Source organism: Lygodium microphyllum, chromosome 21, assembly GCF_053477565.2.
Source record: "Lygodium microphyllum isolate KBCC chromosome 21, Lygodium_microphyllum_v1.1.10, whole genome shotgun sequence".
Lineage (NCBI taxonomy): Eukaryota > Viridiplantae > Streptophyta > Polypodiopsida > Schizaeales > Lygodiaceae > Lygodium > Lygodium microphyllum.
In genome coordinates, this window is record NC_141155.1 from 36,206,369 (window position 1) to 36,226,616 (window position 20,248).

The 20,248-nt window shown below is 37.8% G+C and overlaps 1 pseudogene; it reads right to left on the minus strand.

Moving 5' to 3' along the window:
• Positions 1-15,123: 15,123 nt before the first annotated feature.
• LOC148017891 (uncharacterized) lies at positions 15,124-19,678 on the minus strand (annotated as a pseudogene).
• Positions 19,679-20,248: the final 570 nt, after the last annotated feature.

Below are 20,248 nucleotides of genomic sequence, written 5' to 3' on the forward strand. Positions count from 1 at the left end.
TTTAAGTGTGAATCTATTGAAAGACTCATGTCATGGCGTGCTAGTCACCATTCAAGTGATGAAAAGTGGAGAATTCCTTCAGACACACCAGCATGGCAACACGTAGACAATTTGTGGCCTACTTTCAAAGAAGAGCCCAGAAATTTGAGATTTGGTCTAGGATTAGATGGAATAAATCCATTTGGCATCAAAAGCACCTCATATAGTGTATGGCCAGTGGTATTGGTGAACTATAATATCCCTCCATCCATGGCAATAAAAAAAGGATATGTAATATTGTCCCTTTTGATTCTTGGAAAACACAAAGTAAAAAACATGGATGTTTACTTAGAGCCTTTGATCGAGGAGCTAGAAATACTATGGAGAGGTATTGAGGTGCAAGATATGAGTGCATCATTGTCCTCTAGAGATTTCACTTTACAGGGCATATTGTTGTGGACCATGCATGACTTTCCAGGCTATGGAGAGTGTTCAGGTAGTTGCATACTCTATTTTACTCATTCTTACCCTTAATCAAATATATGTCATCATTAATCCACTTGTTTTTACAGGTTTAACTACATCAGGATATCATGCATGCCTAATTTGCGGTCCCTCTCTGGTCTCTTCTAGACCGACACGCTTGAAGAAGGTTATCTATGACAATCATCATCGTTTTCTTCCTATTGACCACCCTAAATATGCACCCCCCACTAATGGAAGAACTCCACAATCTCTGACTATTCAAGATTGGAAGGACACTTGGACACATGCCAATGATCATCCTCCACTCGACATGAGTCGGTTACTAGTTTACTTCTTTTGTTTGTCTTTAAAGTACACAGCATTATGAGAACAAGAAATAATATATTGTTTGTGCCTTAGATTCTCTATATTTTTTCGTCTCCTATATTGGATTGAACTCAAGATCAATCACCTGTTGGATCCCATGCATATATTTAAGAATGTTGCCTCTACATTATGGGATCACTTAATCGGGACTCGTGATTCTGATGCCAGGAGGCATATTTCACGGTGGATTCCCTGCCACGGTGGATTCCGTGAGGTTTTACGATGGATTCTGTAAACTTTGATGATCGGGGCTCATACACAAAGTGGATTCTTTGTGCGAGAAGTTGATGGGGATGCCTGTCCTTTTCGGGCATTTCATTAATTTAGTGTGTACATGGGTGATTCCATAGCGGGTGATTTCGCAAAATGCATATTAAATTAATAAACGTTTATGAGTTTAGAGTGCGCACTCGTAATAAATTAACGTTAGGATTTATTTCTAACCAGTTGATTTATTTATGTAGCTGAAGACTACTAGGTATTCACTTTTGTCAGTTTAATTGTATTATTTTACTAACGATTGTGAATGCTTTAGTTGATGTGTAGAGATAGCAGCAGTGACGGAGGAAAGCATTGGAGGATAGCGAATATTCGATTTATGGATTATATTTTGATGGGCGCATACCTTAGGCATGACGCTTATATTTTGTCACGCCTATTTATTGAGGCGTCGGATATTTATTATTATTTTGTATGCGCATGGGCACACAATTATGTTATTTCTACTTGGACATTGTATTGGGCATGCCAGACTCTTTGGGCACTGCCCATTAGCTTTATTCCTATTTTGTGTTAAAGCAAACTCAAAAGCTAAAAGCTTGCTATTTTGTAATTTGGGCTATTATTTGAGCTTGAAGATGAATAATATATCAAATACATGCTTTGTGGAGCGCTCACACAAGGCATGGGGGGAGATTGCACCCAATTGGTCTCTTGTTCATGTCGTTCATGCTTTTTACATTGTAATTTGTGCAAAAAGTAGAGTTCTATTGTTCTTGGGGACCTTCCGGCATTCACTATGCGAGCGTACAGCATCCGATCTGCGCACCAGTGGTATCAGAGAAAAGCTGAGATCAAGAGCTTCCAATCGCTACCCATCTTGTGTGAAGGCGGAGCTCCTCGAACGATCGGGCTCTACGGTCAATCTTGTCGTGAACGGTCGATACAGGCAGATTCCTGGCGATCAAGTACCCCTGTTTCCATCATCGGATCGCGAAGGACTAGTCTGCAGAGGCGGAGGACCACTCCTACATCTTCTTCATCAAGTCGACAAAAACCAAAGATAAGCCATATTCTTTGCCAAGCTTAAAAGCTTTAAACTTTAAGTTATAAAGCTTAGTCAATTAGAAGCTTAACTAAAGCTTCTAAAAAAAACGATTCATGATGAAGGACGTCGGGCTGTTCTGAGCGCCGAAAATTGCACCGAGGATATATTCATGTCCTTAAAATCAACGATTGATCAAAAGCATTAAGCCTCTTAATTCCATAAGTCACCTAAAGCCATTCAATCATTCAAGTCTTCAAAGTTCCTTCAAGTCAAGTTCTGCAAGTCTGACAAAGCAAGCAAGTTCTGCAAGTCTACAAACTCTGCAAGCAACATTAGTCTGGTACTCTGCAAGTCAGACAAGTCAACTGGAGTTAAAACTGACTTCTATCCAAAACTCATAGAAGGGCTGTTCCTGCGCAGAAACTCCGAACTGCAAAGTTGTTCATTGGAAGGTACTCTACCCATACGCAGGTTTGCTGAAGCATTTTCAGCATATGAAGAAGGATAAAACACAGATTTTCCGAAGATTGTGAAAGCCACACCCAAAAATACATAAACCTTGTATTCCCGAACTTGAGCTACGCTCATTCCGCTAACTTGATTTTGAGTGAGAAAGGTCTTTTGAGTTTTGCAGGAAGACGGAACCACATATGGATGATTTAATGGCTGAAGGCGACCTACCTGAACCTATGATGGAGCAAAAGCTGGACTTAATTATGATGCAATTGGATGAAGAACGACGTGCTAGGCAAGCATTGCAAGTTCAATTGGCAAATTTACAAAGATCGTCTACCGATAAAGAAGAACCTCAATCTGAAGATCTTATCGACGTGACTCTCGAAGCTCAAACTATCCGCAAGGAATCAAAGATAAGTAAAAGAAATTTCAAATTCCGTACTTTCAATGGCACGCGAGAGAGAAAAACTGTTCTTGCATTCATTAGTCAGTTTGACGACTACTTTCATGAGGAAACCTATGCAGAAAAGATAAAATCAAGTGTGTCACTAATCATTTAGTGGATAGAGCATCTCTTTGGTGGACTGTAGTACGCAAGATTATAGATTGTCCCACTACCTGGGAGAATTTCAAGAAGAAGTTTATGCAGAATTTCCTTCCTCCACAATTTCATGAGAAAGCTATAAAGCAGTGGGATCTTCTTTAGCAACGGGATCGTGAACCTATTCCTCAGTACACAGAGTGTTTTGGAATGCATTACTCCAGTTACGCATGCTTGAAGACGTACCTGAAGTGACACACAAGCGCAAGTATATGTCTGGAATCCTTGCGCATTACTACGCTGAAGTTAACATGTTCAAGCCTGCTACTCTTGAAGACGCCATTTCACTAGCTCACGACACTGAAGACAAGCTGCAAGGTAGAGACAGACATCCACAGCAATTCCAAGCCAATGGTAATTATGGATCTAAACAATTCAACTCAAATTTTAGAAGATTTAATCAAGGTCGTTTCACTTCATCATCTTTCCGTAAGAATTGGGCAAAACCACCTGCTTTACCATCTAATGTCAATCCAAACCCTAAGCCTATTCCACAGCCAAATCCTAATGTCCCTAGACTTCTTGCCATTGCAAACAATGTAACCAAAGCCAAACTTATAGTATGCTATAAATGCCACCAGCCTGGACATCTAGCAGCAAATTGCCATTCGAAGAAGCCAACTGCCCATATCAACTACCTTGGAGCAATGGACGATGAAGAATATGAAGATATGCCTGATTTCACAGAAGATGAAGACGACACTACTACTCCTTCGGATACTTTACCAGGTATGCCAACTCCACATTCTTTATTGACTATGAAATGTTTAGTGCATGGAAAGCAAAAGATTATTTTGCATGATGACGGTAGTACTCATGACTTTATTTCAGCAAAGCTAGTAAAAGAATTGAAGTTACAGACTGTACCTACGAATTATCGCATCAAAGACGCATTCTTAGGCACTAGGTATAATTGTACACAGGAAGTGCATGACTTAGAGATTCAAATTGGTCAATACACTGAAAGAAGAAATTTTCTAGTTGTTCCATTACAGTCGAGTGACATTATTTTAGGTATGCCTTGGCGTCATCAGCATAACCCAGATATAGATTATTCCACACATTCAATGAATATTAATTTTCAAGGAAAACCTATTACATTATATGGTATGCATGCATCTAATGCTTTTCCACTGCTTTCGCATACTCAAGCTAAACATGCATTACGCAAGAGTAGTAAATCTTATCTCATTTGGGTGAATGAACTGCAAGTTAAAGAAAGTCATATGCATCCTAGGCATAAAGAATTTCTTGCACATTTTAAGGACTGTTTTGCCAAAGATCTACCACCGGGTTTACCTCCTTCAGGTCCAGAAGACCATAAAATAGATTTGATTCCTGGCACCCAACCACCTTGCAAAGCACCATATAGGCATAACCAGATAGAGCAAAAAGAAATTCAGAGTCAAGTTGAGGAATTACTAAATAGAGGATTGATTAGACCTAGTAGTTCTCCATTCGGTGCACCTATTCTGTTAGTCAAGAAAAAGAATAATACCTATCGTATGTGCATTGACTATCAGCTTTAAATAAGATCATTGTAAAGAATAGGTATCCCATTCCTAGAGTTGATGACCTTATGGACAAACTACAAGGATCTGCTATATTTAGTAAAATAGACCTTAAGTCTGGTTATCATCAAGTGAGACTAGATAAGTTAGACATATTCAAGACTACATTTAGGACACAGTTTGGTCATTACGAATTTTTAGTGATGCCATTTGGATTGACTAATGCACCTGCTACATTTAGTAGAATGATGAATCGTATATTTTTGAAATATCAGTATTGTGTAATTGTCTTCTTTGATGATATTTTAGTGTTTAGTCAAAATGAGAAAGAACATTATGAGCATTTGTCATTGGTTTTCCAATTATTAAAAGATAATCAACTGTATGCAAATCCTGAAAAGAGTGAATTCTTTAAAACAGAAATTGAGTATTTAGGTCATATTGTATCATCTGATGGAATTAAAGTTGACCCTAAGAAAATAGATGCAATATTGAACTAGCCTGTACCTAAAAATGTGCATGAGTTATGCTCATTCCTTGGTCTTGCTAGTTTCTATAGGAAGTTTGTACGTAATTTTTCATTACTTGCTTTACCACTAACCAAACTTCTCAAGAAATGTATTGTCTATCATTGGTCCGAAAATCAACAGAACTCCTTTGACTTATTGAAACATGCATTAACCCATGCCCCTGTCCTACAGTTGCCTGATTTTAATAGACCATTCTTTCTAGTAGTAACTGATGCTAGTGGATCAAGAATAGGAGCTGTACTTATGCAGGATAATCATCCTATAGCCTATTCTAGTTGTAAGATGAAACCCTTTGAACTGAAATATTCCACATATGACAAAGAATTATTAGCTGTTGTACAAGCATTAAGACAGTGGAAACACTACTTAATGGGTTCAGAATTTATGATTAAGACCGATCAGCAAAGTATTAGACATTTACTTAACCAACCCCAAATATCTGACGATATATCAAATGGGCATCTTTTATCCAGAGTTTTCATCCTATCATTCAATATCAACCCGGAAAAGAAAATGTAGTGGCTGATGCATTAAGTAGAAGACCTACTATTCATAATATTTATGTTATATCTTTTGATTCTTTGATTGCTATGAAAGATACTTATCATCAGGATATTACTTTTCATGCTGATTGGAATAAATTAGCTCAAAATAACTTGATTCCTATTGATTCACTGTCATATAACGATGGATTTATGTTTTATGAAAAGAGATTGTGTGTTACAGTTCCATTCCGATCTTTTGTTTTGAATGAAATTCATTGTCCTCCATATCAAGGTCATAGAAGTATCATATCTACTTTACGAACATTAACTGAAGATTTTTATTGGCCCCATATGGACACTGATGTATCTAACTTTGTTTTTGAATGTTTAATTTGTCAAAGAGTTAAGAGACATCATGGTAAATAGTATGGATTACTTATGCCTTTGTCTATTCCATCTAGACCATGGGAACAAATTTCTATGGATTTTATTACTGGTTTACCTAATACTAAATCTAACCATGATATGATTTGGACAGTAGTAGACAGATTTAGTAAACAAGCATATTTCATTCCATGTAAGAAAACTTTAATAGCATCACAAGCAGCACAATTGTTTTTGAAAACTGTTTTCACTAACCATGGATTACCAAAAGTTATAATTTATGATCGTGATTCTATATTTTGTAACAACTTTTGGATTACTCTCTTTGCTAACCTTGGCACAAAGATTGATTTCTCATCTGCATTTCATCCTGAAACTAATGGACAAATAGAAGCCACTAATAGCACTATTCTAGATCTTTTACGTGCTTATACTATTTCTAAACCTCAGACATGGGATACACATTTGCATTTATTAGAGTTTGCATATAACAATATACCACACACATCTACAAAGAAAGCACCGTTTGAAGTGATTTATGGTTATAGATTATCTACACCTGTTGCATCTTTGTCAAATAGAATTCAGAGTGATGATGATATTGCTAGTATCCATAATACTATTTTTGAAGAGGTTAAAGCCATGATTGCCAAAGCCCAGCAATCATATACCAAACAAGCCAATAAGAAAAGACAAGCAATGAATTTCAAAGTTGATGACTATGTTTGGTTGAGAATAGAAAAACGTAGACTAGAAAGTGTAGATAGATACCCAGTTGTTAAATTAGCCCCTAGATTCTATGGACCATTTAGGATCATTCATAAAATAAATGACAATGCATTCAAGTTAGAATTACCACCTCACTGGAAAATTCACAACACATTTCACATTAGTTTACTAAGACCATTTAGAGACCAATTACCTATACATCCTGTTTATGAAAATCCACCTTTGTTAGAGGAAGAGACTGCAATACTTAAACCTGAAGCTATCATTGATACTGATTTTATGACCACTAGAACTGGTCCAAGGTATTCTAGATATCTAGTCAAATTTAAGAACCATCCTGTAGAGGAAGCACAATGGATGCATGCTAGAGACTTAAATACTTTCCCCACTCTATTAGCTCCACATTGAGCTAATAGCAATTGAGGTCAATTGCTATCCCACCCCGGGGGTATGATGCCAGGAGGCATATTTCACGGTGGATTCTGTGCCACGGTGGATTCCGTGAGGTTTTACAGTGGATTCCGTAAACTTTGATGACTGGGGCTCATACACAAAGTGGATTCTTTGTGCGAGAAGTTGATGGGGACGCCTGTCCTTTTCGGGCGTTTCATTAATATAGTGTGTACATGGGTGATTCCATAGCAGGTGATTCCGCAAAATGCATATTAAATTAATAAACGTTTATGAGTTTAGAGTGCGCACTCGTAATAAATTAAGGTTAGGATTTATTTCTAACCAGTTGATTTATTTATGTAGCTGAAGACTGCTAGGTATTCACTTTTGTCGGTCTAATTGTATTATTTTACTAACGATTGTGAATGCTTCAGTTGATGTGTAGAGATAGCAGCAGTGGCGGAGGAAAGCATTGGAGGATAGCGAGTATTCGATTTATGGATTATATTTTGATGGGCGCATACCTTAGGCATGACACCTATATTTTGTCATGCCTATTTATTGAGGCGTCGGATATTTATTATTATTTTGTATGCGCATGGACACACGATTATGTTATTTCTACTTGGACATTGTATTGGGCATGCCAGACTCTTTGGGCACTACCCATTAGCTTTATTCCTATTTTGTGTTAAAGCAAACTCAAAAGCTAAAAGCTTGCTATTTTGTAATTTGGGCTATTATTTGAGCTTGAAGATGAATAATACATCAAATACATGCTTTGTGGAGCGCTCACACAAGGCATGGGGGGAGATTGCACCCAATTGGTCTCTTGTTCATGTCGTTCATGCTTTTTACATTGTAATTTGTGCAAAAAGTAGAGTTCTATTGTTCTTGGGGACCTTCCGACATTCACTACGCGAGTGTACAGCATCCGATCTACACACCAGATTCTGTCAATGTAAGGGAGGATTTACGTAGCATTGGACGTATGAGATGAGCTTGGCCACGCATCGGACCCAGAGGAAAGATCGAGTTATTGCGTGCACCTTGGATGTTGTCGAAGACCGAAGAAAAGATGGTGAAGTTACAGATATATAGCTTTCGATCTCCCACAGGATATATGAGATGCCTCAAGGGAGCCTTCATAAAGAAAAAGAAAAGAGGTGTGGAGCAACTATCCGGTTTAAAGTCTCATGATTGGCACAAAATGATTCAGATAAGGATTTTCATAACCATAAATATATTAATTAGTGGAGTAACTATGTAGACTAATTAACAATATATGAATATTTACATACAGTTCATCCTTCCTACTAGTATATCCCATTGTATTTCAAAAGATGTGTGTGATATCATTTACAAGATGGGTGAGCTCGCGAGATATGTATACTTTATACTTATTTTTTAGTTTACATATTGCGTACATCACATAGTAAACCCGCTTGAATTTATGGACAAAACTAATCATCATTCTCAATTGCATGTTGGTAGATTTGTGAGTTTAAAGGAAATCGATCCAAATACGTTGCAAGAGGCTGGAGTATTACCCATTGAGGTGGTTTTTTTGGTGGAGGAAACTTTTCCTCGCTCCATTTTGACTACTCAAGTACACTTACTTGTACATCTGATTGATGAGATCGCAATTTGTGGGGTAGTTCATGCAAGGTGGATATTTTTTCTAGAGCGCTTTATGAAAAACCTAAAAGATTTTGTAAGGCAAAATGCACGGCCCGAGGGAAGTATGGCTAAGGGTTGGTTAGTGCAATCATCCCTTGCACAAATCTTTGAATATCTTACTAAAGTGGACCCCTCTTTACCACGACTATGGAAAGATGATGAAGATTTGAGGATGACCTCTATAACACCTCAAGGAAAAGGAAGGAGCAAAGTGATAATGAAAGAGGAACTTCATAAGTTAAATGTATTTTGTGTGCTTAACAACGAAGTAATAAGCAAATGGGTGACACTATATAAAGAAGCAAGGGCAAGAAGAGTAAGCGAAAGGCAAGCATTTCGTGCTAGACATGGATGTAATGTCCCATATCCATAACATTTAAGTGCACTTCCACGTCATATTGATATAGATTGGCTACATGAAGAAATGGAGAAGATGGAAAAAGAGGAGGTGATGGATATATCGCAAGAGGAGTGGAAATACACACGAGGTTCCTTATCAAAGGTGAGACATACTTATAATTAAATTATCTTTAGTTATATATGATATAATAATTTCACATGTTTCATCTTTAACTAAATCATTAATATGATCTCAACAATGTACTACTAGTGCACATTGTTCAATGCTATTTGGTGTGAAGGTAAACATTTTCGAACTCAACGTATAGATGATAAGAGAAATACCCATGATTGTGGTATCCTTGCAAACTTCCAGGATACTAATGGCACCATGGAAGGTTATTGTGGCTTGATCCAAGATATTTTGAAGCTTGACTTTAGGCGATTTTTTATATATGTAATAGATGTGAAGTGGTTTAAAGAAGTAGTAACAACGGGCGAGCATTGCACAATTAGACATCATCCAAGTGGTTTTGTAGTGATTGACTCTACAAAATTTCACCAAGGCAAGAATGACACATTTGTACTACCTCAACAATGCGAGCAGATATATTAGAAGCTATTTATTTTTATATATATTACTTCTTAATATATTCTCAAAATACAATAAATATCTAAGTTGCTTACTTTTTATTTTTTAAATGCAGGTTGTGTATTACCCAATGGTAAACAATAATCGATGGTGGCACATCATCCCCATATCTAATCGTTCAAAACCAATATATGGCAATGCTACCACCATAGAGATAGTTGATGACAATCCAACAATCAATGATGATGCACATGATGATGCCATGATCAATGATATACATGATGCAGTGCAAGATGATCCCCGCGAGGATGTTCAAGGAAGCGCAGAAGAGGATAACAATATGGTTGCAGATGATGATGAAGAAATTGAGCATAACAATACATCTGACAGTGGGATAGACTTATTTGTTTCATTGCCTATTAGTAACATAGACCTAGAGGTAGATAGTCTAGCAAGGGCCGATCTCATTGAAGATGAAATTGATCATTCATTGTAGCATATATAATTAGCTTTGAATGATTGTATGTATATTTGTAATACTCGGAAAGAAGTAAAGTTGGTAATGTATTCAAAGAAATACTAGCTATTAAGATGTTTGGTCATATTTAGGGACTTTATGAGAAATGAAAAATATGTGCGTTTATTTTTGCATCTATAGGCGCGTTTAAAAACGCGGGTATATAGACGCATTCTATATACTAGCGCGGATACACACGTTGATAAACGTGCCCACTATTTTGCGTATACAGTGCGCGTCTATAGGGCCTTTCTTTTGTAGTGGTCGTCGCAAAAAACTCGTTATTCGCAATGCCATAGAACAGTCGGTATCAGCATCGTTATCAACGTCGCTATTTACGTCATTATCAATCTCGCTATTTGCGTCGATATCATCGTCACAAATAATGACGTTGATAACGATGCTTTGCGATGCATTTTGTGATGCTAATAGTGATGTGTGTAGTAAATTTGCAACGCCAATAGCGACGGTAACAGGGAAAAAAAATTTACTGCCCTGCTACATATAGCACTATGTGCTTTATTTGGGCCATACAAAATATTTTTAAAAATGTGTACAATTCTCGTGTAAATAAAGACAAAGTATACTTAAATTGTAACATTGATACATGAAATAAATACGTAATCACATAATGAAAGCGACTGGTATAATCATGGTAAGATACTACTACTACATAGAAAATATCTACACAGATCACGTGACCAAAAAAGAAGGGTATGTGAGCTCTAGGGATCCAAGGACGAGCTATAGATCATTGCCATCCGAAACCTCATCCCGCCACAAAGGAGCATCGAACAGAATCTGCAAAAAAATAAACAACTACACATCAGTCCACCATATAATAATGCAATCTAATTAAACATGGTAACTACGGACAAGAAAGATGAGTGACTTACAGGGCCGCCATGTCCATACAATCTGTCGATCAATGCAGTGAGACCATGCCTCTCTGCATATTGAGTCTCAAGGCTGGTGGGATCACGATTTGTAATGAAGTGTTATAAAGAAAATAAAATACAAGTGTTAGAAACACGATTGTCAATACAAAGGATATTAAAAAAAAAAAGCAAAAAAAACAAAAGAAAAACTTACAAAGTCCTCTAGATATGTACGGTGCCTGCCAGTCCCAAGATGATGGACCACTCCGGCCTCTAGTCATGCCCTCGCCGCCTTGCGCTGCTGTCTCCAACGTCTTGGAGAATCTATAGCCTCCTCCTTGAGTCGGCGCCAGTCGTTTGCGTCTAGCCACTCGGGCTTTGAAGCCCCACTCTTGAGTGCCTTGTGTGCGTCCGATCGTCTGTGTGACATATATGCAAGGATGCTACTATGTAGTTCTTGCTTCCCTCCAGTATATTCTTCCAATGATCCAAGACGTTGTGCCAAAAAACTTGTTGGCACAACTCTCTCATGCGAGCCATCACTCTCCTCCCCTCATCATTCATGATGATGGCTCCTGACCTATCATCTACAAGGTAGGTATACCCCTATGGGGGGGTTACGTCTAAAATGGGTCCTCTCCCACCTACGACAACGCTCCTAGGCATATCCAGGAGACCCTTGTATATATGGTGTATCTAACGGGGTAGTATCTATTGGAGTAGCACCCATAGGGGTGCCACCTATGGACGGTTGAGCAAAAGCCGGAGTGAGTGAAGTAGACATCCCCACAGGTGTGATGAATCCTGAAGGTAACACAACTTCAGCAGAATGATGAGACGGAGACACCGCGTCCATATCTCCACATCAATCACCTGATCCATGCTCTCTTAAAGTGCCACGAGAGCGAGAAGTAGCACATGTATCCCGAGCCAACCACATGCTCATTGCATCCAGATCTCTGCAGCATCCCCCTGAACTCCTCTCTTTGTCTGGCCCAAGTCTGGAGCATTGACCTCGTCTGCTAGAAACTGAAGCATCAGAGGGCGTCGAAGTAGATCTAATAGAGCGGCTTGATGGTGTCCGAGATAGCTCTTGGTCTACCATATCTTCGAATCTCACCATCTAATCTGGAGACATATGTGTGGAGATCTCCTGCAGCTCCTATTACTACTACTAGTACTACTACTACAATCACGACTACGACGACTATGACCATGACTATGACTACCATAACAACAACAAACTAGAAGAGAAGAAATTAAACAACAACTACTACTATCACTATCACTACCACTACTACTACTACGACTACCACAACAACAACAAACAAGAAAATAATAAATTAAACAACAACTACCACTACCGCTACCACTACCACTACCACTACCACTACTACCACAAAAATAACAAAAAAAAAAAGAAATTAAACAACAACTACCGCTACCGCTACCAATACCACAACAACAACAAATAATAATAAAAAAAAGAATAAATAAAATAGCAAAAACAATAACAACAACCTCTCCCTCCCTCTCCCTCTCCCTCTCTTTCTCTCTTTTCCTATTATGTTTAATTTTTTCTCCCTCTCTCTCTCGTTCCTTCTTTCCTTTTATCTCTTTCTCTCCCTCTCTTATTTCCTCTCCCTCTCTCAATACACATGATTTTAAACAAAAACAAGTAAAAGAAAAAGAGAGAGAAAAAAAAAAGGAATAGTGCATTCATTGTAAAGGCCCGAGGATGCACTCAGTGGCTCCACTTCGCAATGACGGCTCCTCTTCGCCCTTCGTACACTTCCTCCTCTTCTTCACGAATGGCAGTGGTGGCAGTGGCGGTGAGAAGCTTTCCTTCTCCCTCTTTCTCTCTTTCTCTCCCTCTCCCTCTCAAATGCAAGATGGAGTTCGCTTTTCCTTTTGCTCTCTCTTTTGTTTGTTCACGCAAAATAACGCGCTGGGTTTTCAGCCCGCGTTTTTCCATTTGAGCACCGTTGCTATTTGATTCACTAATAGCGTCGCATTTGCAATGCTAATAGCGATGCAAATAGCGACGCCACTATTTTGGGTTGGAAAGTGTCATTACTATGGCTCCGTATCCTTATAGTGAGAGAGAAAAAGATAGATAGAGAAAAAACAAATAGAGAGCGAGAGAGACAGAGAGAGAAATAGGGAAACAATGAGAGAATGAGAGAGAATGGGAAGATAAAAAAATAAAGGGAGAGGGGAAAGAGAAATACAAAGAGAGGTGGGGAGAGAGGGACTTCAATATCCTTCAAGTTTTCTTTTAAGTTTTTTATTTTCTATCTTTGACTTTGATTGTAAACAAGATGTGTTGAGTGAGAGTGGGGAGGGAAAGAGAGAGAAATAGAGACAAGAAGGGAGGAAAAGAAAGAGACATGAGAAGTAACAGTAGGGAGGGAGAGGAGAGAGAAACAATGAGAGAGAGAGGGGGAAGAGACAATCAAAGAAAGATGACGGGAGGAAAATAAAGAAAGGGAAAGAGAGAGAGCAATAGAAGTGGGGAGATAAATAGAGAGATAGATAGACAAAGATAGAGAGATGGGGAGAGAAAAGAAATTGACGAAGAGAGATGGAGGCATGCAAACAAAGAAAGGAAAAGACAGAGAGAAAAAGAAGTGGGGAGAAAAATAGCAAGGGGGATAGATAAAACTAGATAAAGGTAAAGAGAAGGGGAGAGAAGGAATGTAGAGAAGTAGAGATATGGTAGAGAGAAAAAAACAATGAGAGAGAGAGAAAGAGGGATGGGAAGAGAAAATAGTAAAGTAGAGAGAGAGAGAGTAGAGAGAGAGAAACAATGAGAGAGAGGGGGGAGAGAAATAAAGGGATGAAAGGATAAAAACAAAGAAAGAAAAAGGGAGACGGAAAGAGGGGTGGAGAGAGAAATAAAGAAAGAACAGAGAAAAGGAATGGTAGGAAATATAAGAATGAGGAGCGAGAAAGATAAGTAGAGATTGAAATGGAGAAATATCATCAATGAGAAAAACAAAAACATATTGTTTATCGTAACCACGGGGGATTCACTCGGGGGGGTCACCTTGTAGAAGCCCTCTATATAACGTGCATTCAAAGGATACTTTAAAAACCCCTTTTTAAAAAATTTTCACCATTTTATATACCCCTTTTGTGAATTTTGAAGGCAATAGTTATACCCCCTCTATAAATCTAAAATTCGAATCGAATGTGCATTTTCATGGCCCCTTCTGTATAATTCAAATTACAACATGATACTACAATATTTTAGCCATGGAATTCTCACAATGATCCAAGATGGATATCCAAACACGATGTTAATATTATGAAACTTTTACAATAGCACTGCAACATAGAGCTATACACAAAAGACTCCAAGATCCACATGTCCAAAGCATGTCTTATACATTTGGATTGTGTAGTATGATAAAGGTTGTATATTATAAAAAGAATAATACATAAGTATGTTGACTTCATTGCTTCCATGGCTAGCCATCTCCATGCAATATGCTGCTTGAGAATCCCAAAAGATCAAAATGCCACAAAATTGGTCTGAAATCAAAACAAAAACAAATTTCCTCTCGTCAAGCACTCACACATCAATATAGTATAACTAAAATCAAAAGAAAAAGATTAGATATTAATTACAATATATGCACCATATTTCAACCATGATGAAATAGTGATACTTCACCTTAATACTTCAACTACAAACTTCTATCAATGTAGCACATTGCCATATGACTAGTTTGAAGATATCTCAAAAGAACTCTTCGATTGCAATACTTCAGCTGCAAAGAGTATACCCCAACGTTGCCAAGTTCTAGCTTGAACGTCCATTACCTACAAGAAAGAAGACACTACAATAAAGATAATGACCTTATTTAGAAAGGCAATACAAAGTTTATCATAGATTAAAATCACTTACTTTGAGCATGAAAATGATTACTCAGCGTGCTTGAGAAAGTCATTAAATATCTTATAATCATTCTCATCTAGTTGGTATCTACCATTTGATGCATTGTATGTTAAATTTGCCAATGCGATGACTGACTCTATAGCAATCATATTCAAGTCAGTTAAGTCATACGTGAACATGCGTTGTCCTTTTACCCTTTGGTACCAACCAAGCTGAACTTCTATCCCTTGAGGTGGAGCTGTCAAATCAAAGCCTCGTTTATAATCCACATATCTACATTCTACTTTCTTCCTCATCTTTTGGACTCGGCCAAGATACCATGTACCACGAGACTTATCCATTTTATTTAAGTTTGTGGCTTTTCCGTCTCTCTTTGGATGCTTGCTACTACCTTGATCTTGTGTGTCATACACAAAATATACAGCACAATCACAACCTATCCCAAAGAAATTCACATTACTTGATGATTGTGATTTTGATTCATGAATGAAATAGACACCTTGCCTCACTCTTGTCAGTCGATCTTTTGACAATGTTGAATTCCCATTCAATTGGCTGACCAATGTGGACTTAAAGATATACTTTCCATCAACTTCTACTGTTGGGTTGATCTTCTGTCTCTTTGCAATAGTGCCCGAGTCATGAACTTCATCCAAGAGCCCATCGATTTCATGTCGAATCTCACTAAGAGCAATGATCTCATCATCCCCATCTGGAACCTCTTGTAATTGCTTGTCATCACTGCTTGGTTGTGCAAAGTCATCGTACTCATCAGCCTCCCCCATCTCAACATCTAGTTTTGACCATGTCAAATCTGTATCCTCCCAAGGGTGTAACCACCAATTCAAGTTATCTGGTTTGCTAGGTTTCAATCCCAATGACTGACACAACATTTGTGCTTGATGCAAGCCCTCTTTCAAGGCATCCACTATTACATCATCTGAAGACACACAATCATAGTTGCCTAAATCTACTTCTACAATTCCATCTTTTTGATTCAAGCACTTCCATATATGCTCTTGTTTTTTATGAGCCCTTGAGAAAACCAGCCCATCTGAACTACATTCATGCATGGCAATCTTATTCAAAGTACCAACACTATGCAACAAATCTCCAAAGTCAAAGGCTCTCTCTTGTCCCACCATACCTCCAATTTTACTAAAATAAATTTCAGCTGCATCCGATCCAGTGAGATGCAATGGGCACTTGAGAGTAGGATAAAAGTCACGAAAAACCTTTATGAGAAGCACAACAAAATGGCATGAGAGTTGAATATCTGTGTAGGCCTCTCTACTTATGAAATTTATCTTCAAGTTGTACGTTGCATGTTGATGTATCCACAACCTCCAAAGCTTGAAGAAGAAACTAACCTTAGCTGCCATCACCACACGATCCTTCAAGTTTAGATACGGTGATAGGAAAACATCAATGTAATCAGCCACAATATGCAAATATGCCACAGTTCCTTGCACACTTCTGTCTTTCTTTTGTAATTGTCTCATACAACATTGCACTTGTCTGCTTGCAATCCTTTGGGCAGCTGCCCAATTTTGACGATCATTTCTTTGTATATCTCCATCCTGTAGCTTGTGTTTATCAATGGAAAATGAGTTATAGACCATTGCAACATGATTGAGTGTAATCCAAACTTTACCAATCGCAAGTTGTCGAGTAGGGCTATCAAGTGGACTAACAAGCTTTTTTCCACAATGTACAAAGTCTTGATCATGTAAACCATACACATGCCCTTCCACTATTCTCCCTCTTAATTTTCATCCACACCAATTAATAAAGAATCGGTCGCTATGATCTCCAAGGTAATCCTCAAGCATGAGCTTGCGCCATCTACTATCTCCATCTGAAGAATGCCCAATTATTGGACCTATTGTATCCTTTAGCTTTGCACTCCATAAATGCTCCACAAGATTCCATTGATTTCTAATAAAAACACTATCAAAGCGGTTACATGTGACTTGCACTACCAAAGCTAGTCGTGGAAGACTCTCATGAAGAGGGTTTACTATCAAAAGTCTTGCATAATTTCCCACCACATGATTTTGAAAGGCATCCACTATTGTATTATAACCATGTGACCCCTCTCCTACAATAATTGTGTCGTTTGTAAGGCATTGGTGACGTTCTCCTTTACTTCCACAGAATCCAATAAGAGTGTCATCCTTTGCATTCCACCTGCATTAAAAAAAAATTTCTTTAACTTTCAATATCTTACAAACTTCCTTTACATGATTGAAAGTAAAAAACATTGCAAACTACAAGACATTAGATCTATTAAGATCACCTTATGCGACGTTTGATGGTAGTCTCATCTTCAACAATGATAATCGGCACCATTGACATTACTCCATGTTGACTTTTTGCATCCATGTATATCTTACCCACTGCCTCAAATATATACTCATGCTCTCCAGGCATGAAGTGAATTGCTTTTTTCCCTTGCCTTCTTGTAGTGCACATGGACGGCCCTCCAAGGTTAGTACTCATAAATTCATGCAAGCATGGCCTGCCCCAAAGCTTAATGAGCTCAAACATGTTCTTTGTGGACTCATTGAATCATTGTGCTTGTTTTGTTCGTACTATATTCTTTGCTACATCTTGAAAAAAGTCCCACAATGCTTGTTTACCTCCAAATTTACCTTGTCGATGGGCCTCAACTATATTATTACAAAAGCGCTGCACATCCTTCCTATTAAAGCATTCAAAGTTTGCTTCTTTCAAGGACCTAATCCTCACAGAAAGCACAACAATTCTTGCTTCTAACCACCATAGCTTTCTCTTGGATTCTTTCAAGTCTTTCTTGGACTTAACTGTCACATTTTTCAACTCTTCACTGCTAAGATAATCTAATCGCCTTCCTCCTCCTGTATTCCTAACCCCTCTCTTCTCAATAGCAGTACTCTCTCTGTATACTCTCATGCGAAAATCATCACAAGTGGGAATTTTTTTACAATACTCACAAGTAAAACTTTCAAAGGGATTTCCACCACATGAAATACGTTGGCAATTTATGTGTCTGTAGCATCCATCTACCTTAATTTCAAGAGATCCGTCATATAAGATAGCTTTTGTATATGGCTCTGGATACCATTCCTTTCCTATTTTAAGGTCATGTAGAATAGATTTTATGTTGACGTCACATGCTTTGTAAGGCACGGTCCTTTGCCATAATCCCCAACAGTGCAAATTTAAATCATAAGAAGAAGGCATATATGGGTCACCTGTACAAGTAGAAGGTCCTTCTGAATTTGTTGATACGGTACTTTCTTTGGTTGGGTAAAGAAAAGAGCTCAGTGACTTTTGTTGTGGATCTGCATGAAAGAGCTTCTTTGGTCGCCCTCTAGCATTTGTCAAAACTACATGGTTGGTACATGTTTTTTTGGATATAGCCATGATGTGAGACTTTGACTTGATATGCTCTGTGAAAATTGTATGCAAGTCCGATCTTGAAGGGCACAAATGCAACCATTTCTTATCATACTTACATACAACTCTTACTCTCCCTTTATCTTTGTAGTCATTCAATGTTGCCTCAATAAGCTCAAAATCAGATCCTGTGTGATTTCAAGTCAAAACTCACAAATTAATCTCTAAAATGATTAGAAATTATCCCTAAGATACATATACAAAAGTGATTTTAAAACAAACCCCAACCTTACTAAAGCTCAACTCTTTCATAAACCGGTAATTGTCGTATATGAAAGTAACATTTTATTGGAGGTTTCAATGGTTAAAAAGATGTCACTTGCCTTCATGAGTGCTATTAAAAATATCCATCTCCTCTACTGCAGCTAAAACCGCAACCATATTATCTTCATTGCTTTCTTCTACATCTTTTGAGTTAGATGTCGCTCCCACCTTCAACCCTTGATTTGTCAAATATCTTATTTGATGCGCTTGGACTTCTAATATATGGGTTCTCATGAAATTAGAAAGACACGAGTAAGCAGATTGCTTGCCAATGACTCTCGATCCATAAGGAGCTTCACATTCATGGCACCATACTCGAGCCAAGGGTGCACCATTAAGATCTTCTGTGGCAAGCTCAAACCTATCATCTCTCGATGGGTTTCACTCCCTCAACTTCTTGCGAGTCTTCTCACATTGGTTTAGCCAACTTTCAAGAGTAGACTTTGAAATCAATGTGCTCTTGAGCATGCTTTTAACATGCTTTAGGTTGTCACCTGACTTGTGCAAACTATGATCACCTTCATCACTTGCATTGAAGTTAGTGTCCTCAAGAGTATCCTTCAAGCCTTCACATATGTGTTTTCTAGGCCTGCTCTCATCCCCAACCTTATCTACCATGCTTGAATCTCTCTTTATACCAATAAACTTGACATTCTCTACATGCCAACGCTCTTCTTGTACTGGGTTTATGGTGCAACCACTGTCATCATCTTCATCTTCAATTATGAATTTAAAGGGACCAGATATAAGCTCATCTTGTGTAATCTCTTGTCGTATTGCACTATACGTGAAATCAACCATAACTCGGACATAACCCAAAAGTTTCTTCTCGCTAGACCCATAATCAAACACCTTCATGCGAGTTGTTGAAGCCATGAATGATAAACCTTATAACCAAATACAAAAAAAATAAAAAATTAGTTACTTCTCATATATAAAAAATACACTAATATTTAAAAAATAAAATAGAAGTGTTTCCATCACATAATACATGCATCAATTTCTACTCAATGGAAAATACACCCCATGTTTTTAGCTTGTAATTATTAAGGCAATGCATCTAGTAAAGACTTAAGTATTTATCTAATAAAGCCTATCCATAGAAAATAAAGTATATAGCATTAGAAATGATAACAATATATAAAATTCACCAATACATTCTGAGCACTTGATCAGGTTGATGACTAACCTTACAAAACTAGGGTATTTCTCATAGGAGAATGTTTACTTGCACTACTGGAGGTGACAAGTTATTGCATCACTTCAAAAGCAATAGTTTGTCGAGGAAAGTTTAAGAGGTTTGGTATCATCTATAATTGCTAGGTACACTTGGTCATTAGTTTTTTAAACATTCATTTATAATGTATTATTATTTTCTAATCATTAGTAATTTAAAATGCAATATGGATATGATGTGAAATCATAGCTTTTTAAACCATTGAAGTA